At 42.7% G+C, this 25,841-nt stretch overlaps 1 protein-coding gene across 3 annotated transcripts in view; it reads right to left on the reverse strand.

Annotated features, from left to right (window-relative positions):
- Positions 1 to 25,841, reverse strand: part of GckIII (Germinal centre kinase III) — a 96,416-nt gene that overhangs the window by 61,846 nt on the left and 8,729 nt on the right. The window contains exon 1 of one of the 3 annotated variants that reach the window (XM_034322131.2): positions 8,958 to 8,973. The exons of the other annotated variants lie outside the window; for them this stretch is intronic. The gene's annotated coding sequence lies outside the window, so the exon portion shown is untranslated. Of the gene's footprint in view, positions 1 to 8,957; positions 8,974 to 25,841 lie in introns of those variants that run through there. 3 annotated transcript variants of the gene reach the window in all.

Here is a 25,841-nt window from a genome sequence, read left to right on the forward strand (position 1 = left end):
TTAACAGAACCGTAAGGTGCGTCACGAGTGTGACTCGTCATTACGTGACAAAGGGTTAACGAACTTAAGATTAAAAACAGGTATCTCCCAAAAATATAGAAGATGGTCACCGTTTCGAGGGAAATTCCAGCAGCCGTTGAATGGACCATTTGTGAAATATTTTCTTCCCGCCAGAGGCGACGAGGAAAAAGCAGACAAGAGTAGAGTAGCAGAGAGCAGAGGAGAGCGATGAGAGAAGGGAGCAAAGAAGAACAGAAGGCAGCGGCAAACAAAAACTTAAAGTCCTCGTCGACGGCGCATTCTCCTGATGCACACCGGGGGTCATATTCCACCTGCTCTCGGAACCGTGCATCCAGTGTTACGTGTCCATTTACATAAGCCAACTTCTGTGTGCCGTGCAGACGTACGTGTATGCGACATGTCCACGTCCGACACGGATGAGCCTCGTCTATCTACGCAGCCATCGTTACATATACGGTGTCCTACGATGGTCGAGCTGGTCGGCAAGCGGAAAAAACCGCGAACAGAAGAAGGGAAAACGAGAGTCGACGGTTTGCGATTCATCGTGAGGCCAAGGCAATAACTCGACGCGGTGTTGAGCAACCTTGCCCGACGCTTTCGGAATAGTTGCCGGTGAGTTTGTTAAATCGATTCGCGAACACCATGATTTTTATCTGCTAATTAAACATTCCAACGATCTATCCTTTCTGTTTCCCTTAGCCGAGGAAGTTAAGATTACCCCTGTGCTTCAGGGGAGTTGGGTACTAAATTTTTATATACGGATATCATAAGGGGGAACCTGATTTAGATCGCCGAAAATTGCACAATATAGGGCAATTTTCTTTTTAACTTTAAAATATAGTAATCAATTTAAGAACTTTTTAGCTGTTTTATTAGGAATAAAAACTTATTAAAAAATTTTTTTTATTACAAGATAATCATGTTATATAATAGAAATTAGTTTACGAACTTACCTTCTATTTGAAGTAAAAAAAATATTAGAAAGTCGAAGATTGACAAATTTATTCAATATTGAAGAAAAATTTCATTTTTTACTTAAAAAAAGTTGTTTAACATAACTTTTTATACAATGTTTTTAGTTTAAATAGAAACTATACTAATAAGCTTTAAAATTGATTACAATTTGTTTAATCGTGTACGCAGTTTCAAGAAAATCACGTTTAAAGTTTTCTTAAAATACTTCGAACTTTGGCAAAATATTTTCAGATGTGCCTGCTATCGATTAATATGATTTCCAAAAAATTGTTTTTTTTTTGACCCTCTAAACCAGGTTCCCCCTTAACGGTCGGTCTAATCCGCGAGTTGCAGCTCGATCGATTACATAACGAGGTCAATTACGGAGCACTTTACGATGATACACCTTGCAGCATAACAGATCCAGCGGTAATGTTTCGTCGGTGAAAAACCTTGCATGCAGACCGCCGCGGCGGCCGTTGCAGTTCCATGGCTACTCCACGGTCTCGTTATGCAATCGCCACTACGGTAATTCCAATTAATAGCTGGGGATAATTGATTTGCCAGCGGCGAATGCCACCGCTCCCTAATCGTACAAAAGGACCCGCAGAGCGAAATCGTCGAAACAGTGTTTGAAACGAGAGAGAAATAAATTTTCATCAAATTAAAGCTGCCAATGAATATAATTAGCTACCTACGGGAAATAGAAAAACCGTGACGTACGATTGAATTCTTTTTCAAATCTGGCGCGATTTCCCATCAAAGTGGCTCGGAAAATCCTGTTCAAATAGACACCTTCCGCACGAATCACGCGTGTTCCGTTAAGCGTTATGCACACTCGATACTCGACAAATTCGATTAACGCCAACGACCCGATGAACTCGGCAACAGTGAGCGAAAACGACGCTCTTGACCAGTTTGATGGTCAATCGAAACGTTTCATTTCCCTGCGACGATTTTATTATCCCACCGGCAAATTTACACCGCTGCTTTCCGTCGATAATTTCGCGCGAATAAATCTCGTACAGGTATCACGATTTATCGTATTAACGTAGGCACCACTCGCGATGTCAAGGTTATCGGGAAACGACAAGATTATCAATTTATGCACGGATTAATAAATATTCGTGCACTTCATCGCCCGGTGCATCCGTTCTACATTAATTGCTCGTTTCGAGGAAATGATGTCTGTTTGTACGCGGTAACCAATCTACTCTAATTTAAGGAGTTAGGGCAGTCTAGATTTTTGAAAAAATCGAATTTGTTTAAAAGGTGCCTTGATGTCTTAAAAATGATATGGCAAAAGATAATTGCATTTTTCAAACTAGGCGGACTTATAACTTAAACAGATCATCATTTTTTCTTTATATTGCATAGTTCTTTTGTTATAAATAATTTTCTGGCGATTTTTTTCTTGAAATTTTACATTTTCTCTTAGAAAAAATCAATATATCAAAAAAATCCTACGTGGTTCGATAGCTGTTCTCATATATAATCGAAAATATTTTGGATTTTTATCCCAAGTTAAAAATCGTAGGAGCAGCTTATCCAAAAATTAAAAATTATTTTTTTAAGTTTATTAGTTGTAAAATGGAGGCATGCTTATAGAATTTGGATTTATTCCATCATTAAAAAAAAAATTCTCAAAATATGCCTATTTTTTCTTGCTCTAAAATAGCCTAACCCTTTAAGATTGTGGCGTCATCGAAGAAATGCTGCAGAGCCCATATTTTGACTTGAATCACTATACAAAAATTAATTTTTAAAGTTTATTAGTTTATTAAGTATTGGGATTTATTCCATCATTAAAAAAAAAAAATTCCCAAAATACGCCTATTTTCTTTTGCTCTAGAGTGGCCTAACCCCTTAATAAGCATTCGAGAAACAAAGGAACGCTGCAAGTTGAACGAACGTGATCACGATTAAAAGCGATCCAGAGCAGTGTCGTTTGCCGAGCACGATCGCGAATGGCAAGAGAGAATTCCGTTGCATTACACGGTTCCCAGTCTTTATGTGGCCGGATTACAGGACGCGGTGTGCTTTCGAACATGCCACTATGAACACGGCCTAATGGAACGTCCGAGATTAACGAGACCCGCCATCACCAGACCGAATCATGGTCTGTTTCGCTAATCCCCTGACTGAATCGCTGTACTTTTAATGATTTATCGTTCGCCTCGACGATGCGTCGACCGTTTGCCGGAAACAAAATCGTTCCAAAATAATCGCGTTTTACAAATTCCTGCATCTCGAATCGATAACGCGCGCGACGTATATATACGTCACCAGCGATACAGGATTATCCAGGTAACAAGTAACGATAGGATTGAAATTTTTCCTCCCGGCATCAAAGTGAACAACGAACAACTTATTCCCTGCGTTTCAACGATCGATGGACGGTAATTACGCAAGAGAAGAGGAAGAGACGAGGAACAAAATCTTCTTTTCGTATTTCGAGTGACGTCTAAAGATCGTCCAACGGTTTAGAAGAAAATCCCATCGCGTGACGATTTACGAGACCCTCGCGAACCTTGTACCAGCTTGTGCTCTGCATTATTTAAATCAACCTCGATCTTAAGCGCAACCTGTCCCGCTCGATCGAACCTCCAAACAGACAGCGAGAATTTAATAAGAAATCGAGCAAGCAATCGTGAAAGTTCAGAACTAGTGGCGACTAACGGGTACCGGTTCGACTGCATTTTTCATTTTCTATGCCGCCAGCCAGACGAATTGATTCGCCATAGAAGAAGAACGGAACGATCGACGCCACGATCGCGAGCTGTTTACGGAGCGAGGCCGAACAACTCTGGGAAACGACACGGTTGGAATAATCGCGGGAAACGCGGGAGCGGCTGGACGAGAAGTGCAAGGATCATCCCGTCGTGTCTCTGGACGAACCCTTAATCGATGCCGCTTTCGAGTCGAGCGACAACTTTAAATGAATCTGTCCCCGGCAAACAATACGCTTCCTCCCTGTGAGGCTCGTATCCGCGCGAACAGCCAAGTGTCCGCGAACGATTTCTATGCAGAGCAGTTTTCATGAATCCTATCGGCGCGGTCCGACCAGCCGGACACGTTTCACACAATGCGCTCGCATCTGCAGTTCCCTCGAAAACCTTTCCTCCGTTTCCGTCCTCGAATCACTGTTTTTCTCTGAGCGACGTTTAAATTCTGCTTCAACGAACGTCCATTCCGAGCTGACATGTTCAATCCTTTGCCTATAAAAGGAGACGAGTCCCACTGCGTTTCAGTTTTTGTTATTTCGGAGAGAAAAAATAGTATTCATAGGAGAAAAATGCAGATTCCTAGGTTATTTTTAAAACGGTCTCGTACGAGCTACGTGTTTAGATAGCAAAGCAATATTTTTAAGAAGCCTTTGATCTTAGGCGTGCAAACAGTGACTGCATCGTCGTTTCCGTCTGAGAAGGAGTTTACAAACCGGAACTATAAATATGTAGCTTACCTCATCAGACTGTGGCTAATTTTTCAGGAGCATCGATGCAAAGGCCGGAGCAAATCGAAAATAAATACTATTACTGATATCGAGGATTACTATGGAGGCACTAGTGTACAGTGGGTCGCAAAAGTATTCAGAATACCTCATTTACAATTTGATCAAATGACAAGGTTTTTTGAAAAGTTATACAAATTAATTTTCTGAGATATGTGCTTCTGTTGTTTTAAAAAATTACAATTTGTCGAAATCGTGAAAAAAATGGTAAAAGGCAATTTTTTGCCTGGAATGAAAATTTAAAATATGACATTTGTAAATTTAAGTGTGTTATGTAACTTAGAAGTTGCAATTAAAATTTCCGAAAATTCTTAACTTCTAGTAATTAAAATTTCCGAAAATCGCGACCTTTCATCTAAGAACGTGACTAATTATTTTCTTAGATGAAAAATCAAGATTTTCCGAAATTTTAATTACTCGTAACTTCTAAGTGCATTGACCGATCTCGATGGAATTTTTAGCACACACATAACTCATTTGAATCTACGAAATACATCTCCTTTGATGTGTTAAAATAGTAATTTTAATACATACTAATTTTCTAAAATTAGAAAATAAAATATAAATGATTATATATAAAATAATTAGAATAAATGTGAAATTTAGTAAAAATTGAAAAGTCTCCAGAATTAATTCCGCTAGTGAAGGTAGTTTAATCTGGTAGTAATAATTGAGAAGTAGTTGCGATGTTTTCGCTCTAACTATGTTTTCGATAATTCGACGGGCGCTGATGGGAAGCCGGAAATAACTAGCGTATCGGGATAGGACGTGTTTCGATAGTCGCGCAGTTATCAGGTAATCCGAGGTATTCGCGAAATTCGGAATATTGGAGAAAGAGACCCGGTCTCTGGCATCTCTCACCTGCCAATCCGGGATCTAAAAATACGGGAGCACGTAGCCGTCGACGATCGATCATAGCCGGCATCGCCTCGGACGTTCGTACAGGCAACCCTTTATGAACGAAACGTGCCGGGTTACAAACGTTTTTTACGAACCAAGAATAGAAAATTCCTAAAGATAAACTCCGCAGGAAGTATTCCGGTAAATGAAATTCGCAACCCGTTGCATTTGCAACGATGCAGAAGAATATGCAACGAGGAGAGGAGAAATTTTCAAGAACAACCGGTACAAGTTGATTTCCAGGCAATTGCGGCTCGATTGCCATACACGAGAAGAGTTAATGGATCGCGTGCTTCTAATGGTCAAGAAAGTTCCACGCACGAAAAATACCGTGCCACGGTGGACGGGCACGCACGCGTCTTACAGAAAAATCAGATAACACCCACGCGTCCTGCATGAATTACTCGATACCGACGACATTATGAATCACACGAGAAAATTGCCTCGCAAACCCGTGCCGTTAAAGCGTCCCTTGGATAATTTAATGCCGTTTCGATCAATTTTCCCCCGATGATAATCAACGATCCTGATCGAGTATCAGTTTCCACGCAACACTATCCCGAGACTGAACTAATAAAAACGAACGTACGTACTTGCAACCCTTAAAAAGTCGTCGACGTGGACCATGGTTAGAATGTTTTATAAAGGATCGGAACGGTAACATTCTCTAGTTATTAACATTAGTTGGCCCCTGGGTGAATTATAGTTAGCCGTGATATATCGTTCGAGGGACGGTTTTACTGCAGCACGCTTTACGATCTCGTAAAATAACTCATAGCGTATTAAACCCGTGTAAATATTCTGAAGGTGGCACCGGCAGACTCGCGAACAGCATTGTGTTCCTTTCGTTAGTCGGCTCACTCCCAAATTCGAAGGATAAATCCAGAATTCTGTCGCGCATCCGTGCGCTCTGTTAAACACGAATTTCCAAGGAAGAGCGAAACTTATTTCCCTCTACCAACGTAACCGAGGCTTTTCATGCTCTTGTAAACGTGGAATTCCCTAAAGAATTACGTTGAAAGGTTCCTCGAGAGGCAAACAACGCTCTATTTCGAGGATATTTCTTTTGTTTCCGCTACACGTTCCTCCTAACCCCAAGAAAAAGAACGGGCTAGGCCAGTGTTTCCCAACGTGGGATCCACGCCCCAGAGGGGGGCAAGTTGATTGTTAAGGGGGGCAATTCGAAGATCGTCTCGTTCAGAGTTTAAGTTAACCGTATGGCGACTGTCAGTCGCTACTCGAGCTGGGTAAACGTTCATAATTACTAATAATTAAAATAATATAGAAAAATCTTTCATTAAAATTATTTCCTACTTGAATTTCGGTTCTCAATTATATGGTCTGAAAATTTACTTACTGTGTTTCCTATTTCCTAGTGATTTCTCTGTAAAACCTACCATTTAAGGGGCTATACCAGTGTAACACTTTTGAAAAATCGATTTTTTTTTGCATTTTTTGAAAGTCTATACTCTCTAGAATATCATATTAAAATTTTAAGGTCGAATCTCAAATAGTTTAAGAATGGCAGCGTTCTGGCATGTCAGAAACGCGTTTAGCTGCAGCTCTAACTCGAATACAAATTATTGCATCGACTCGAAACTTTTCTCAGCTTGTTCATTACATGTTTTATCATACCTTGAACTAGGATTTTTTTGATTGGATGAAAAATGTCAATTCGGCATTAAAAAAACTATTTTTTTAGGCTAAATTCCAAACTTTTCTTCAAAACTTCGCCATTTTGTCAGATTTTGATATTTTTCAAAAATTCTAGTTCATGGCACGCAGAATACCTTCTAGATTAACAGCGTTTTTGTTATTTTTCATTTTAAGCACTCAGGCGGCGACAATCACTGCAGCAGTGGAGCAACTTTTTTTTTTTGGAGCCCTGGGAGATAGCGCATAAGTCGTTTGTTTCTTATTATTTTTGTACCAAAAAATTATTATAGATATATGATTTGTAACTAAATATATCCCTAAAGTTTAAAAACATTAAATGTAATATTTCTTTAAAAAAAAAATTCCTGAAAATCACCTAATTTTAGAGCCCTTAAGTTTCTTCAGTGAACAATTCAATCTTTGAATATTAAAAATTATGTTTACGTTACATATGGGATATAAGAATTTTAGAAAGGCTTAAGTGGGGCATGGCTGAAAAATGGTTGGGAAACACTGGGCTAGGCGTTTCGCTAGCATCATCCAAAGTTCCTCCCCATAGACACCGTAAATCTTGCCGGGTAGGAGACACCCCCATAGGAGGCGACAAAACAAAGAACGGATCCTAGTAAGCCACTTTATCGGCACTACCTAAGCCTGCTATAACGTCACGTTACAAATTCTTACATTTCATTGAATGTTACACGAATAAAACGTTGCGTTTCGTTCCCTCGAATGGGCTCTGTTCCACGCTCGTGAAATTCTCGATACTGTCGAGCGATTCGTTGAAAACTGATTCACGGGTAACGGGTGATGCAAGTAACGAGAATCGTAGAGCTCGAAAAAGGGAAAGCAAGAAAGAAACAGAGCGTCATCGCGGATCTTGACTTTTCTCGGTATCGAGAATGCGTCTGACGATCCGGTTCTCGTTTTCCACAATGGCGCCTCCGACGCGACACCATTGGAAACTCGTCCGTGAGAGGCCCGTCTGGCTCGCGTATCGGCTAAATATCACTTTAGCAAGAGGGAAACCGAGGCTCGTCAACAAGTTGGGAATTGGTATCGTTAGGTAGCAGGCAGGCAGGTCTGTTACGGGACACGGAACGGTGTTCATCGGTGTTTCGTGTTCGTCCCGTTGATCGGTACCCGGAGAAACAGCACTTTTCTCGCGACAGGAATCTATAAATAAACTCGATATCCCCGTTCCTTAACGATTACACCTCGCCGGGGTGAATTTTTATTCGAGGGCGTCGCGTGTTGCCTCTGTGTTTGCGTTACCACGAATACGCGGAACATTGTGTCTCATTTTCATCAAAAGCCACCGTCAGTGAGCGGAACACGAAATTAAGCTTCCTGGAAGCCGGTTTTCCACCGGCTTTCAGAAACTTCGCGTCGTTGAATGATCGATCGTAATTAAGGTAAGTGATATACGGAACGATGGGGAAACATTTGTAATCGCGATGTAGGATCGATTTGGATTGAAAAGTTTCGAGAAAACTCGTGTTATACTCGAATTTCTAGTTGTACCAGGGTGTCCGCATCGCTGACTCAACGATATAACCGTAACGTTACTACTATCTTTATGCTGTTTCCAGATTTGGCTGGCGAGCCAGCGAGTATCGTCGCATGATAGGGCGAGGGTGAATCTGGTGTAATAAAACGAACAGAAATTTCCTTCGTTCTGATGCAAATGTTTTATACTATCGAATAATATAAATGTTTATTTTCTTCCAATCTTTGTTTCTTATCCATCCACTTATTCCCAACGCGATGTAAGTGGTTTCCCATTTATGAAAACAACGAGAGAAACGTAAAGGGAGGGTTGCCTTAATTGGACCAGTTTTTCCTCTACTTCCAACACTTGTCAGATATTTCATTACGGCCCAAATTCGGAAACCTTCCCGAGAATCGCGTTTACCTGTCAGCGGGAATCCAATCGCTGGCCACGCACCGGTGGCAACCCCCTCACGACCGATCAGTCGCACTTCACACCACGGGGGTAGTGTTCTATGACAGGGGTTGTTCACGTATACGTGTTATCGGTGACAGTCGCGCGTCGACTGAAAGCTCCCTTACGAATTCGCGTTGGAACGACAACGGCGGCGCCACGACGCAACCCCTTACTAACCGATCAACCAACCAACCAGCCGACGAACCATCCAGCTAGCCAGCCAGCCAGTGGTTCTCCCTTTCTCCCCGCAGTGTCGTCGCAACCCCTCCGTACAGGCTGAACGACCCCCACCAACGCAAGGATTGAAAACCACGCGGAGAGGGGTTGCGTGTATCGCCACGCGCCCGACAAACTGGAGGGGGTGTCTGCTCGTGGAATTACTTCGCCTGGCAAAAACTTACCCTCTCTCGGTCTCTGTCCGTCGCGCGCCTGCTGTTCCCTCTCCCTCCGACGGTAGAAGGGTGGGTGGCAAGAGTTTAGGAGGAATATGACGAGCACGAAGAGCGAACAGGAGAGGAGGAGTCGGGGGTGTCAGAGGCCGATGTACCCCGATCTGAAGGTCGCGAGGCACAAAGCGGATAAATTGGAATTTCGGGGGTTGTTCCTGGCTTCGAACCGAGTGATTTTCTTTTATTGCCGCGTCTGGATTGAACGGACGGCGAATGTTAAGGAACTTAATACCAATTAAAACGGTGGAAGCGGAAAGAACCTTGTCTCCGTTTCGTTTCTTTTCGAAGGAGAATAGAGATTGATAAGGGGGATCCGTGATACTGTTATCATCAGGAGACCGACGAGTTTTCGATGGAGAGGGGTTTAAGAAGCAAGGAAGGCCAATGCACTCCATTTACGAGCGCTCGCCAACGACCGGGACAGAGATAAATCGGGATTTCGGAATTGTTACCGATCCCATCCGACCAGAGGATTGTTTCGAGTGTTTAGGCTCGTTTCTCTTTCGAACTATAATTGGAAACTTGGGAATCGTTGGCGGATGGATTAATATTTAATCTTCGAGCCCCTGCCGTTCGACCAAGTGTTACCAGTGACCGGAATAAAAAGGATTCGATCCTCCTTTGTGCCTCAAAACGAATACACGATTTTCGATGAAATGTTAATCCTTTGCTAACTGCAAACTTCAACCTCCTACAATCACGAATATAAACAAAGCGAAGGAAAGTTGAAAGTTTTCGTCTTCTTTTCTAACAGGAGAAGAAACTTCGAAAATAAGATGAGACGCGAAAGAACTGGAAGAGCAGGTCAATGTACCGTGGCGCGAAGGTCGTGGCGCCGACGCGAAAAAAATAAATTAAGATTCATCGGCCACGAAATCTTTCGGATTCCTGGCCGGATGAATCGAACAGAGGGTGGCGAGGTTGTAGATATTAGAAATCCGTCCCTTCGTTCAATGACTGATAAGACGCGAACCCAAGCGGAAAGCTTCAATTCTATCTCCCTAACACACGAATGGCGATCACTTTTATAGATCTCCTAAAAAACACGATTATTCTAATTTTTGCTAATCTTCCATAATTAATCGTCGATTCAAAGGATGTATATGAACACCGATACTTCACTGTTTCTGCCTTATCGAGCGGAAAGAAAAAGGGACGAGTCTAAATACGTGCGCACAGAAATATTCAACTTCCAGGAAGAATTTAAATTTTAAATATGAAAGACTCGAGAATGAGTTTCGCAGCGCCGTTAGCGTTGAATTTATCGTTTCCAAATCTTTATGAATGCCCGGCAATATTTGACGATTTACCGGTCGGCAGGACCGCTTACCAAAGTGAAATTAAAAGCTGCCCCTCGCTTCTCAAGCTTTTTCCACAGATCACGGAAGACTGTGGACGTTCGCGGAGGCAGAAAATCATGAAACGTTAACTTTCCGCAATCGAAACTTTCCCCCGAGATTCGTTGACAGCTTGAAAATGGTGGACGACAATTTCGTAGGTAAAATAAAAGCAACTTTTCGCGTTTTAAGTGAACTTTTTTCTCTCTCTATTGCGTGGACGAAGATAAATTAGAATCTGTCAGAGGGGAGAAAAATAATTTGGTTACCGGCGCTGTGTTTCTTTGCGAACATTTCGGGTTGCGCCGTGGAAAGTTAATCGATATTATCATAGTCCGAACGAATTACAAGGAAAAATAAATCATCCGAATCGAAGCTATAAATCAACGTATCATATCGCGATTGAAAAAAATATTTCTCGACTTACCTGCAAAGCTCCAGGATTAACGACCCGATCGTGGTTTTCACAAAAACCTCGTGGCCCGATGCGAAAGTGCATTTCGAGAACATGAATATTCATCTGTGCTTGAAGCTCGAAGCCAAACGATGCATCTTCGATCAGGAGAATAGGAATTTCTGATCCGACGGACGAGTTCGCGAACGCGAGTGAAAAATAAGTTTCTGCCAGAAGGATTTCCAGGGGAGGATGCCGAAGGTTCAGACGCGCTCCGATCGAGAGGAGATTGGTGCAGGAACCCAAGGGAGAAACCGGTTCTCGAACGGTCTGAAGGATGTGTTGCGGTGCCCGAAGGAGGCAAGGAACTTCGACGGGAGCAGAACGGAACGAGCGGAAGATCGATCGCGTCCACGAATCCGGCGTATCGTGTAATTTTGCCCGGTTAAATGCGTCTTCAACCCTTCGAGGACGACGAACTTAAGGGGTTACGCCTAGTTGGGATCGGGTAATTTTCAAGATGTTTTCTTGCCGTTCTAATAAATATTTACTATACCATCGAAAAATACATGTTTTAAAGTAGTTTAAAAATTTTTTTTAAATTAAAATGTTAAATAATGAGGGAACTTTTCTCGATATTTTTCAAACTGCTTATTTGAAATCAAAACCAAAGAAGATTGAGTTAGTGTATTGTATTTTTAAGGGCATGAACGAAGGATTTTTAATTTCGTTAAAAAATTTTTCTTTTATCGCAAAGAAAACAAAATTTGACCACTTCGAAAACGGGATTTTTCAGTAAAATTCTTGTCATTTTGGTGAAAATCAAAATTTTGCAAAATCCTTCGGTCAGGCCCTTAACAATGCAATATACTAACTCAATCTTCTTTGGTTTCTGGTTTTACAATAGAGAGGTCTCTCGTGAATTGATTGTTACAATCAATCGCTGCAGAGCTGATTATTATAACCTGGCTACATGATGAAATAGTCTTCAAGACATTGATCATATCGTCTGGCAATGTCCTCTATACGACTCTCAAAGGATCAAATTAATTAAGGAACTTTTAGATCTTAAGCTTCAGTTGCCTCTAAAAATGACTTTGTTACTCAGGGAACCCCATATTGCAGCGTGCACATTTATCATTTCTTTTCTTAAAAGCTGTAATCTGAAAGTATGAATTGTTTGTATAATTCCTTTTTCTTCCACTCCGAAAAGTGAATAAATCTGTATTATGATTTGAAAGCTTAATAAAAAAAAAAATCTTTGGTTTTGATTTCAAATAAGCGGTTTGGAAGATCTCGTGGCCACCGCAAGTGATTTCGAGCAAAATTCCCTCATTATTTAACATTTTAATTTTTAAAAAATCTTAGGACTACTTTAAAACGTGTAAATATTTATTAGGATGGCAAAAAATATCTTGAAAATTACCCAATCCTAATTAGGCGTAACCCCTTAACAAACCCAACTACTGAACCTCGCGAAAACGTGGTTCCACGATAAGGTGACTGGTCTAGTAGGAAAAGACGTTCCTCGTACGACGATCATTAATCTCGTTCGTATAAATACGACACCCTTTATTGCCTGTACCCTTCTCGGCAGTCGCTGGCCGCTAGTTACGAGGAAAACGTGCCGCGACTGCGACGAAATCTTTTTGGAAGTCGGCCAGATTTCTTTGATTAAAAGAGGGTTATTGTTTCGCGTCCGGTCGGACGCGTTGCGGCTGAATTCTCATTGAAAAGCGCGTCCAGGGTGGCTGAAAGGGTTCGTCGAAGAGTGAACTGGAGCGAGATGCTTCGTCGGAGGAGAAAAAAAAAAAAAAATAAACCGGGAATTCGATCGATTTCCACGGAAAAATCTGTGTCACCGTATTTCACTGGAGTCTCTGGGTCTTACCAGCAAGAGATCAGATTATTCCCCGTGTAATAAGGGTTACGAGGATATATAGAGCGTGCTATACGTATCAAGGGTGTGTCTGGTGTGCACTATACGACGCCCCGAGTTTCCCCCCTTCGACACTATGCTCGCGAGTCTCGTTAGTTTTATTCTGGTCGTGGTTTCTGTGCCAGCCAACCAAGGGCTGAAGCTTTTCATCCAGAAACCGATGAGAAACAAAATAAATCTGGCCTTTAAACTCGCTTGCGACCTACATCTTCGCCTACGGTGACTTATCTACGCTCGACGATGCGAATCAAAACAGAACGGGTGATTGTACAATCGCTTCACTCACGGATTCTTGAACAAACGAGTAGCAGTATCGTTGCCTCTTACCTGAAACAGAAAACAGATAGACCGAATTAATATCGAGGATATTTGAAAGGAGTCTGGTTCATGTTTGACCGACTAACACCCTACAGGCACACAGCAGCCGGTGGCACACGTATTGCACCCTCGAGAAGTTTAAGACTGTTCGTCACAGGGTTAGATGGAACCGTCGAGTAGGGGTTTAATTATGATAGAGAGTCCGACAGAAATGTACCATGCCCTGGAAAGTTCTGATTAACGTTCAGACTGGGCAGGTAATTGAAAAATCGCTAAAGTTCGCCGTGTGTACACAGGGGGCTTTCGTCCCGATGTCTCTTTCCGACGGGACGACGGAGCAACGTTTAAGTATGTAAAATTAATTAACGTTAATTAACGTTCCACCGCGATGGGAGAGCCGTGAACGAGTTCGTGGCTCGAATACAGCGCAGAGATTACCACCCCTGGCAAGAACCCATTAAAAAGTGCCAAGGCTATTTGTTTTGCCGTCCGCGCACACCAAAGCAGAACGCGATAAACCTCTGTCCCCGTGGTTGTTACCGAAAAAAATTCGATTCCACTTCGTGCTACGATTACGGACCCGGTGTAATAACCTTCACCCTGGATTATCCTACCGTTATCCTCTGCTAATCCTGATTCTACGAATGATCCAAGTTTCCGACGTTTCCTCGAAGGATGCGGAAATAGGAAGAAACGTTCGTTCTGTTTTCGGGTAGAAAATTTGTCAGCAAGGCAGGAGCCTTTGAACTTTCGTTCTCGTTTCTCGTCGCGATAACGAGGGAAGAGCGTGGAAATCGATGCTCGAGCCTCGAGCATCTCCCTCGAATAAGATATCCAAAGGTTGATCTCGTCCAGTAAATCGTCCTCCGAGGAACAAGCTGTGCCAAGTTCTCGAGCGTACGTACTAGCATGTCTGGGAAGTCGCCACCGTGGCTAGACTCTCTTCCACTGCTTTTTCCTCTCGACACGGTCCACGCTGAATATCGGACTGGAAACGCGTGGAACAACCGACCGACGGACAGATAGGAACTAGACACGATTCCGAGGAGAAAGAAAGAAACGCGAAACACCGCAAGAACCACGAGTTATGCGTGTAAAACAGAGCCTCGTTACCAGCGCGGGATTTCGAGCATCGTTTCAAGGATTCCGCGCAGCTTCGCATTCGTCACCTTTCCGTACGATTACCAACGCCAGATTGATTTACTTAACTCATTTCGTCCCAGTGTTACGTACACGCAACACGAAGTTTCATTTCACAAAATCCAGTCGAAATGAATTTATTATACAAAACTCATCGAGGCATTCACAAGCTATCTGTCTATGTGTTTAGATTTCACAATTAATTTAACACTTCGTGAAAAAAAAGTTAATTACGGTTTTTCGAAATTTCATGAGTGATGCCATCAACTTTGGTCAGTTTTTTCATATAATCAACAATGTTGTAGATTTTACAAATAAAAATTTTATTTTTTTACCAGGAAACTCCCAATATTGCACCAGTGCAAAATTATGTGGTGCAAGTAACAACACATACTGCTAGTATTTAATATTTATAACGTTATTTCAATTATTTTAAAGTGAAACCGATGACAAAATACCATATTTTTTCAGAATTTTTATTTTTGGGAAGAAATGGGTTAATTTCAAGTCATGTGTACATACACACTGTTTTTTATATCGAATAATCGACGAAGTGACGCATCGTTCAGGAACGCGAGATTACAATACGATTTTATCGATCGTAAGATACCGGTTAGACGTAAATGTTTGTCGAAGGAAGGATTTCGATAAGTGAACAGCACGGTAGCGATGTTTCTGTGAGTCATTTGGTTATTCAAAAGCTCTTATCGCCCATTGTTTACCGTGCGTTTTCGTTCAGGGACTCGTTGGCGTGAACCTGCCGGCTTATTTGACTTACGGTACACTTTCGACACAGCAACTGTGCCGAGAAACCCTTCGACGCGATTCTTAACTTTGTTTCCCGGAACCAGGTGAACGAGGAAGCGCGTGGAAAGGTCATCTGGTAATTAGAAGCGGAACAACGCTGGGAAACATCAGGATATATGTATATATAATTGAGCGCTTTCAAACGGGTTTTTAGATTTATCAACTCCGCGCTAACTAATCGTGTTTCAAAAAGGCAAGGAAACTCTTGATTCCCACCGAACGAAAAGGAACAGAGCAGAGGTCGGTGAATTCAGTTTCAGTTCCCAGAACGGAAACTTTGATTCGAAGTTGTCGTGACTGGAAATTTTCTCGATAAAGTCTTTGAGAATGTTGCAGTAGGGAAACTAGTCGAAGGAGTACGTTAAGTATCAAAGAACATGATTCTATTCGATAATATAATGTGCCGTTCGATTTGGTCGAGTTTTGGTACGTTGTTATTTTTTATCCGTTGGCTACCCTGGATTCCCTAGCCGGGAGCCAATCCGGTGCCCGAAGACGCCATTATTGTGTTTTGTCTCCATGCGTTACGGTGCATACGCAACGCCTTCCTTTGTGGCACATATAAAGTTAATAAAAGTGTTAACATTAACAAACGGCATTTTATATCCACGAAATAGTGATCTATAAGATCACGGACTTGCCAGGCCTGTCAAAACACGAGAGAGGTGGCCGCAAGTTACCTCGGAAGAGTTCTTAATAGGGATGTTCGATTCCGACTCGATTCTTAAGAAAATCGATTCTTTCGGTAAAAAAATCGATCTTTTGAATCGATTCTTTGGTATTCGATTTTCCCCAGAATCGATTCTTTCATGTAAGAATCAAAGATCGATTTTTTACCCTCTAGGAAATTAATTCTCACTTTTTATATCGACTTTTTGGTTTCGAATTTTTAGAAGAAACGATTTTTCTGATCCATAAAAACTCCTAAAAAAGTATAAGAATAGCGATTAAAATATAAACAATGTAGAGCGCCTGCTTTTGGTGTAAGAGCACGAAATATAAAAAAATACAAGATCGATTCTTTATAATAATCGGTGTCGCACAGAAGAATCGCATGGGATAGTCTGTTTACAAAAATGAAAATAAAAAAGGAAACAATAAAAGTTAATTCTCTTCAAACCGATTCTTGCAGAATCGATTCTATGGTTTCGATTTTTTAAAGGAATCGATCCTCTCATTCCGATTCAGAATCGATTCTTTCCGGTAAATCGAACATCCCTAGTTTTAACCTCTCGAAGATTCACCACTCGCAATTAAAAAGCAAACCTTTAAAAAAGAACCACCTTATTTTCAACCCTTTCGTTTCTCTAAAAGTAGTTCGTTCAAAGAAGTATGTCTCGAGGGTACAGTTCTTCGGATAACGAAATCGGTCAGGAGAAAAATCGACCAGAGCTCAGCTCGAGTGGCTTACGGGGTTTCGTAATGTTCTGCAGGTCGACAAAGGAGAGCGTCGACGTGTATCGTCTTGTGAAACAGGCGTCTCGTGAGCCGACACAAAAATATCCTGAGTCTCTGACATATAGGAGATCGAGTTTAGCGAAACACACGCGTGAATCACGCTGAACACATGCACCCATGGCTCGACTATGATAAAGCTTAATGATGTTACCGGGATAACGTCGTGACGGCTATGGATCACGTTTATCACCTATCGTCGCTGACATTATTGTGCAAAAAGGAAAAAAATCGACTGTGATGAAATATCCGTATCTTCCTACGTATCCAAACGACGCGTCACCAAACTGATTCATCCATCCGCTTCGAAATAGTGATTCTCAAAACTTTTCCACATTTTTTTCTCCATCGTTGCAAAAGGAATTAATACCTCCAGTTTTTTTTTTTTTTTTTTTTTTTTGTATCATTCTCTATTTCAAGCGATGCAGTCATTGGTAAGTCGAGTTTTTTTAATTGAAAACAACTGAAGCCGTGGTTTATCTTGGTCATCGGACAAAGTCGAGCCCCAATTAGCACGGTAGAACGAGACAGGCGAAAATTACAGTCCGAAATACGCGAGTAACGACTAAACGAATTATATTACCGAACGATTTCCTGCAACACAGGGAAATTTTTCCACCGCGTTCTCGCCTGTTAGTTTGCGTTACAGGTTTTCGGCCGCATCTGTCGCGCAATTAATACTTTTAATCAAGCAGACCGGAAAAATATGACCGCTATTTATGCGTGCCGCAAACAGTACGCCTGTACGATTAAAATTCATGGTACCGTCGTCGTGTGTAACAATGAAAATGGGTAACAGCTTCGACTTTCGCGATCGTGCAGCAAGGTTTTACCTCCGAGTATCAGAATATAGGCGCAACAAATAAATTATTCAACGAGCAGCAAAATTATGAATGAAGTTAGTCGAAGTAAATTATTCCACGGTAATCATCGTGAAACGAGGATACGTTTTGCTAAAAGATTGAACTGATTATCGGTGAAACGAAGCGGATAAAGAACGAGGTTAAAGCACCTTAAGAACGAGAAAGATCGAATAAGTCGTCTTTAAAGTGTTCTTAGAAAAATTGCTACGGCTCTTAGCCGTTTGGATAAGAAGATTTAAAGATTTGAATGGCCGTCGTGGAACGAGCAGAGACATCTCCTACTAAATATTCATCAATTCGAGTTTCAACGGATTTAAAGTAAACGATTATACGTTGAAGCCTCGGGATCCGGCCAGACTCGAATAACACTGGATTATCGGATATTTTCGACCGTCCTCTCTATCTTTTAATTACGAATATTTGGAACCGAGACCGTGGTTTCGATAACGACCTCGACAAATCCCGTCTTTCGTACGTCTGTATTTAAATACCTCATCGAACTCTATGAATAGTATTACAGGTGCGATAGAAACAGATGGCTGAGTTAATTTGAACACTTCGATGCTAATGGAGATGGCGTACGCGAAAAGCGACGATTTCAAGCGAAAAAATCAATCCACAATATCCCTTTTGCAAGAGCCTGTGAGTGGTGTATGGTGACGGGACAATCGCCGACAGAGATAGCGACGTTGCCCAGAGTCACATTGGGTACCGTCGTAAAACATCAGGGGGCCTGTAGGCGTTTAATGGAGGGGGAGAGTTTCGGGCCGGGGTCCGCTAGGTGGCGGCAAAGATGATAGTGTTCTCGCTAGCGGTCGCCCGGCGCGCAGTTAGAAAACATAGGAGTTCCGAATTGCGGTATGATAGGTGTCTGTTGTCAGCCCCACTGACGAGTCTGACAGACGATCCCGAAACGAAACGCCTTTTTCTTCCCTCTCCTACAGGACCTTATGATTTGCAAGGACCTGATCGCCCTCACCCAATCGCTAGGGCGATGACGACCGGGCCTCGGAAAGCCGAATACACCAAGGTTTTTCCGAAAAGAGTAGGATCTTCCTTTTAAGGGACGGATAAAGCGACGGAAAAGGACAGTAGTACAGACACCGTTAAGAAGCGAAGAGTTGAACGGGTTGATTTTAATAAATTAAAAACGATATCCTGACAATAACTAGTACTTTTGTTTAACCAACCTTACACTTTTTACAGAAAATCAGGAAAGTTAATGGCACCAAAGACTACCATCGAGTGGGATAAATTGCAGTTACAGATAAGAAGACGTTATCGGAATGGCAGGGAACGAAACAAAAGAGGTGTGCTTGGCGAAAGGGAATCAACGCCTGGAACAAATTTAATATCCCCTTTGAGGGACACGTTAGCGTGAACGGAAACTTAATTGAACAAGAATTGCAAGGCTACGGTTCCCTTTGATTGCGATAACGTCCCGAAGAAACGGACGTCTTTATTGGATATCGAGTGGCAATTTTTATCCGATCCCACCCCCACTCCATTTACCTTTTAATTAATTAACGTTGGAAAGTCTCACGGCAAGAATTCGCGATAAAACGAATCGCGTCTAGCTTCTAAGGAAGCTCGAGAGGCCCTGTTTGATGTTTGTCCTTGGCTCTGATCGAACCCTTCGCCGAAACTATTTGATTAGGGATCGTCTTAATTAAAGGCGTTCACCCTCTAATTCCCTCCTATCGCTTTATCTCGCCATTCAAAGTCGCCGGTTCATTGAGACGAGCGTCGAGGTATCAAGGCTTATCGGCCGAATCTTGCAGTCTTTAATTAGAAATCTCTCCCGCCTCCCCCCCAGCAGTAGTGTATTTTGACGAAACTACCCGATCGTTAATTACATTTTTCGGCGTGTCGTCGGCTGCAATATCACGTACGAAACGTTCGCACGGCAATCGGTGGAACGGCGATGCAGGAAATTGAGCGTGAGATTGAACGTTAATCCTTAATTCGTCCTGGAAGGTATCGTTTCGAAATGGATTTTATTAGATCCTCGGAGCCAATCGAATCTGCGGAACCAACTCACTTCTGGCCGGGGATCATCACGAATTTACACGATGGCGCGAGTATTTTCGTCGATGTAACGGTATCGATTTTCGTGCAGCAATCACTCGACAAGAGACTAGGCTATTTTCGACGATGCACGAGGTAAGGTAGCTATGCATCTTTCAGCTTGTTTTAAGAGACCGTATTTCCCTCGTCAATGTTTCCCCGCTAATTAGCAGGTTAATGCCCCCGAGCGAGAAATAGAAGGGATTTCCGTATCCGAAACAAAGTACGATTGTGTCGACGCAGACTAGGCAAGAGGGTAAGTACAGCTACCCCCCGAGTATGGAGACCGTACGTATTCCTTCGGTTGTTACCCCCTGGCCATCGACCGTCTGCTGGTCGTGTGTCCTGGGGCAAGGACCTTCCTTCCTCGTATATCCTGCGAACCGTTCGAACGTCTCGACGCTCTGGGGGATAGGATAGAAAAACCGCATCGCATCGTTTGGAGTTTAAACCGGATCCAATGAAATATATTTTATTCCTCCCAGGCGATCTCTCTATAAATTTCAACCGATCCTTATCACGCGACGATGCGACGACCGTGAAATATTTCAGGGTGCTGGAAGACGTTGGGGATGGCACAGCATTGACACACGGAACATAGGCTCTGAACTTGCAAACTTTTTCCTCTATCCTCAATTTCCTTGACACTACGACCCAGGCCGGATGGTCGGCGACGCACGGCACTCGGTCTCTGGGTCTTTAGCTTCCCAATTCTTGTTTCGCCAGACTACTCGTCCTGCATTTAATGGCTATCTTAGGTGAACGTTTAAGATGTAGACACTCGATAACAAATAATAAGATTTATTACTAAGGCGCTGATGGTGCGATGAGTGCGTTGTGCTCTTGGTGACTGTCCGGTACTTTCTACCATTTTTCCGTCCAAGTCGAGCGGTCGTCCACAGGAAAATCGAAGGGGGGGAAATAACCCCTCTGCCTTCAAGGACTAGTTATCCCTCCGACCGAACCGAGATTCTGGCAATTGTCACTTTTATTGCCAGCCCTCGAATTCGGTCGCACACGATATTATAGGCGTTTAGTGGAGGGGGAGAGGGTTTCGTCTCCCCGGAGACCTTTGGTTCGGGCCCGGGACCGCTAGGTGGCGGCGAGATGATCGGGGATCAGTGTTCTCGCTGGCGGTCGCCCGGCATGCAGTTCAAATATAATATAAGAGTTCCGAATTGCGCTATGATAGGTGTCTGGGGCAAGGACAAAGGTGCCGTTCGGGGTCTTACAGTCAGCCCCAGTGGTGTCATGTGCCAGCCCCTCCTCCTATGGGCGTGAAGCGCCTAGTGGGTGTAGTTACTGCTAACCCACTCAGGTTAGTTTGTTAAAGTGAAGCGTCCTAGACCAAACTTCCTTACACGCCGACAATGAGTCAAATGTTGGGCCTTCCGTACCCGCTGGACCTATCCGGCGCCACTTGGTTGGGAGGTGGATTTTAATAGCGCAATCGAGCCTTTAACTTAAACCTTGGGAACGGCAGAGCGGGTTCTAAACCCCACAAGGCTCCTTTAAACACAGATCTGTCTGGGACAGGAATTGTCTGTTGTCAGCCCCACTGGACGAGTCTGACAGATGATCCCGAGATGAAACGCCTTTTTTCCCCTCTCCTACAATATATAGTCCTCGAAAACACGAAGCCCCAGAAAACCTTTTCCCAAAACGGCACGACAGTCCGCCACAAACGTATATATAGGTCCTTTCTAACGAAAGGGTTAATGCATCCTTGATCGATGCACCATCGGATTTAGAATTCCGAACGCGTCAGGAGTACGGTTATGTCTTCGTCGCATAATCCAATTCACGAAACGGGCTTTACCGTAATGCACGTGTACGAGCAACTTACGTAAGTACAAGCGCACCGGCGAGGTCTTAATATCGTCGAAGATGAGGGGAGGGACGCTGCTTGACAGAATACAGTTGAAAACCAATTGAAGCGCATTAACGTGACTTATTGCTGCGGTTAGAATCGTGGTGGCTGCGTGATAAGGCAAGATCAATTGCTCCCTTTCCCTCTTTCTTTCTTTTACTTATTATGCTTCCACTATCTAACGGCAGATAAATCGATCACGTGATAACGTTTAAAAGCTGATCGATTAGCTCTGACCTCGATTACCTTCGGGCATTAACCACTGTTATAGAAAACTGTGCGCACAATTAGCGTAACGTTCGAATATGTATGAACGTACGCGGATATTTTCCCGGTAGCAACGCGATTTAATTTCGATTCCAGAATGAATTCGAATCCTCCGAGCTTATTGTTGCATTTAATAATCCCGAAACAAATCGCAGTCCAAACAAACTACGAATTTCATGCATATCATTCGACATGCGCGTATATCGTTATCTTCCGAACGTGTTATTCCATGCCCTCCCAGGATTTTCAGCTCGAAACGTGTTTCAACGAAGTATCAAAATGCGTTTTGTAAACTTGACAGTTTTCAGGCTCGATTCGTCAATATTGTTCGAAGCTCTCGAATGTAAGCCATTTTGAAAAAGAAGCTGTATCCGATATTTTCCCCGACACGGACCATTTGCATTCGACCGAACGTCAGGTTCGATCGATCTGTTCGCGCGATAACAGATAGAAACCTCTGGTCGATTCACAAGTGGCGGCGGTGAAAAGCTTTTCCTAAAAGCATAATGGATTTTTTTTCTCATCGTTTCTCGGGAAACCGATGAAGCTATAAAATGGCAACGTCACGGTAGCTATAAAACAGTTCCCGGGGCATGAAAGCAACGGTATCCATCCTCTTGTAAGATTTCCTTATAGTAGCACCTCTATAGACACCTGCTTTAGTGGCAACGTCTCGGAATAACAGGAATATTTAACGCGCGTCCCCGCTACTTTCGAACCGTACGAATTATGGATACCTCGATCGCTATGCGGAAAAGGAATATCCAGGAATCATTTCAGCATTACGAATTTATTAAATTGTTCGAATACCCTTCGATCGGGACGACAAGCTATATATTACCCGAGAGGAGATCGAGAATCCTACACCTGCTACGAGATGAAACGCCATTCTAGATATTCATAAACTCTTCCCTGTTTTCACTTCGACCGATTCCAAGGAGAGACAAATTTCGTTCGGTTAATCGTGCTGTTACAACATTCGGATTCCTCTGAAGAATGCCCAGGAAAGTGGAACGCGTTGGAAAGCAACGCGGAACAAAATGTTTTAGGGCGCCTACGCGCGAATTCGTCTTTGAAACCGTCGACGTGAACGCGAAACATTTTACTGTGTCGAATAAAAAAAAAAAAAAGAAAGTGTACCCTTTCGTTCTGACTTCCGGTAGCGTGTATACAAGCGGAAGGTAGAGCTTGAATAATTACGATTTTAAAAGCTCGTTGAATCTGAACCCGTTAAGGGTAGATATTTCGAAACGAGCAGCGAATATTAGACGTTAGATAGTAAAATAATTCGTATCTCGTTACGTCTAATTTAACAGGCACATTTCCCCCGATCAATAGTCGACTTTCGAGGACGTATATGTACGTCGTTTACAACGAAGGGGTTAATACCCGTCGATGGCTCGAAGGTACTATCTCTCGGCGCTCGTTCGAGCATGCAGAAGAAAATATTTCTAGACTTAGCGTCTAGGGAGTTCGAAGCTGCAAGTATCGCGATTATGATAATCCGGTCGATGGCTCGGAAAACCGTAAAGGAAAACACGATAAAAACCTGTGGCGAGTTTCTAACGGCGCGACTTAATTACGTGGCACGAATACGGCAAATGGATAAACGTTCGATCCGTGGAATCGATAAGGATAATTAAGAATCGATGACTTTGGCTTTGACGCGTTCAGCCGCGACAGGGGATCTGAAAGCAATGCGAAGGAAGGAAAAAAAAAAAGGAGAATCAGAGAGATGGCAGGATGGAAAAAAAGGGAAAGGTTGAACTGCAAAGTAAGAGTATCAAAGGGGTATCAAACGAGGTGAATAAAATAAAGATGACAAAGTTTGCGAAGAAAAGCAAGGGACGAGAATCCGGTAAAAGAAAATCAAAAGAGCCAGGGGGAGTACCTGGTTTCTTCTTGCTTCCTAATGAGACAATCTTCTTTCAAGAACACCACAAAAGATTTGAAAACCAGACAGCGGTTAATTGACTTTCTTTATGAGAAATTACTCGTAGATTATATTTTACCAAACAAAAAGTTCATGGTTTCCGCTGGCATCGAGTCTAAGCCCATCCGCACACGAAGCTACTAAGAAGAAACGTAATTAGTTGATGATTGAAATCACAAACTAATTACTTACTGGTTAGAGAGTCGATTCCACACACGCAGGTACTCAATAGTAACAAAAGTTGTTTAGTGTGATCTGCCATGCGAGGAAGTAAAATTATGTCAAGTAGTGACGAAGAAAATATGGTGGTGAAAAAGGAAACAGAAAAGAGAATATTAGGCCGCTTTTCCACTTCTCCCACATAGGGTATAGCAGATTAAGATGATCAAAAGTGCCATTGAGCCGATTTTATTCAACAATGCACCATTGAATAGCTTATAAAAAAATACCGTTATGCACCAAGTTTCAACCCTTTATCTTAACCGGAAGGGTAGTTACAGGGTAAAACCGAAAACACGGTTTTTGCCATATTTTCCCTATTTATTAGTATTCAAAAAGTCTGAAAAAATTATAGAATATTCTAGACATGTTTCTTTACGAAAAACGCAAAAAAAAAGTCGAGAAATTTAGCTTTCGAGACACTAGTTTCGCTCTTCATCGCGAGGAATATTTCATATAAATATATTCCAAGAAATATTTTACTTAAACATGTTACAAGAAATATAAATATTTTATGTAATAAAAATACTGCGCGGATGTCAAGAAACTGGAAACCGTAGTCGCTAAGTGATTGGGAAGCCGAGTTAATCGGAAGGGATTAGTGACACATTACTAACTGATTACTAATCAGTAGCGTCGCCTGCGGGACTACATTATAACTGACTCAAAAACAACCGATTTGTAACTTCCATCATTAATAAGTTTCTTTTGCATAACTCCGTATGCGGACGGCCTAACAAATAGAAATAGGATTGTAGTAGTAGGTATTTAAATCCCATGAAACAGTAGCTTTGTTCGGAAATTGACTCGGATTCACGAGTGCATATCGAACTTGATCCCATCCCCGCTGATAGAATATTCGATCGATTTCCTAGCGATTGAATTCGACACAACGAATACCATCGCAAATGATCCTTTAGAAACGCTCGACGATGTTCGAAAGGCATGCCGCGGCTACGCCTTAATTAGCAATAATTCTGGCCAGCGTGATGCATCCATCGAGATCCGCGGCAATCAAGCATCATTGAAAATCCGTCATACGCATGCAAAGCTAGGTGGTGCACCTTTGACGGGAATCGTGCGAAACGCATACAGAGAGCAACTGGTAACAGAGACTGTCAGCTTGTTTCGCTCTGGAATTAGCATTGAAACAAGGAATCACGTCGCTGATGTTGCAGAAGAGCGAAATATCCGTCGGGACGCGATTTCGCGGTGAAATTCCTTGGAACAAACACGATGGAAATTGAGCGTTCTCGAGCACGCTGCGAAGGGACAGTAAGATGGAATTAACGAGAGTCAAGATAAATGTTTCATAAGGCACAATTCGAAGCGTCTCGATAAATTATGGACGTATTCTGATGGCTGGCAGAGAATCGACGTCTGATCGAAAGATGCCCCCGAGTCTCCGTCGTCTTATTCTCGAGATCCTCGACGAGAGCAGGACCTTTCACGACGTTTCAGAAATGGGCGAGAGAAGCAAGGAAGGAATTCCATTATCCCAGAGGCTGCATCCAGCGAGTTCTTGGCCCGGCATCGGGTTAGTTCCTTCCTTCCTTCCTTCCTTATTCCTTCCTAACCCTTCTTCTCTCCCGTCTGGTGGCGAGAACGCAACCCCCCTGGCTCGGAATACCTCATTTCCTTTGTCCGCGTCTTTCTCACGACCCTCGCGATTCCTAGTCCCTGGTACACAATTCCGACCGCCTTCGTAGCCCCCGACTAAGTACCGGGATGGGAATTGGTCGGTGCCGATGTCTGAAATTCGGCAGATTGCGCGGCCAACTTTTGCAACATTC

The sequence above is a fragment of the Osmia lignaria genome, chromosome 4, assembly GCF_051020975.1.
Source record: "Osmia lignaria lignaria isolate PbOS001 chromosome 4, iyOsmLign1, whole genome shotgun sequence".
Lineage (NCBI taxonomy): Eukaryota > Metazoa > Arthropoda > Insecta > Hymenoptera > Megachilidae > Osmia > Osmia lignaria.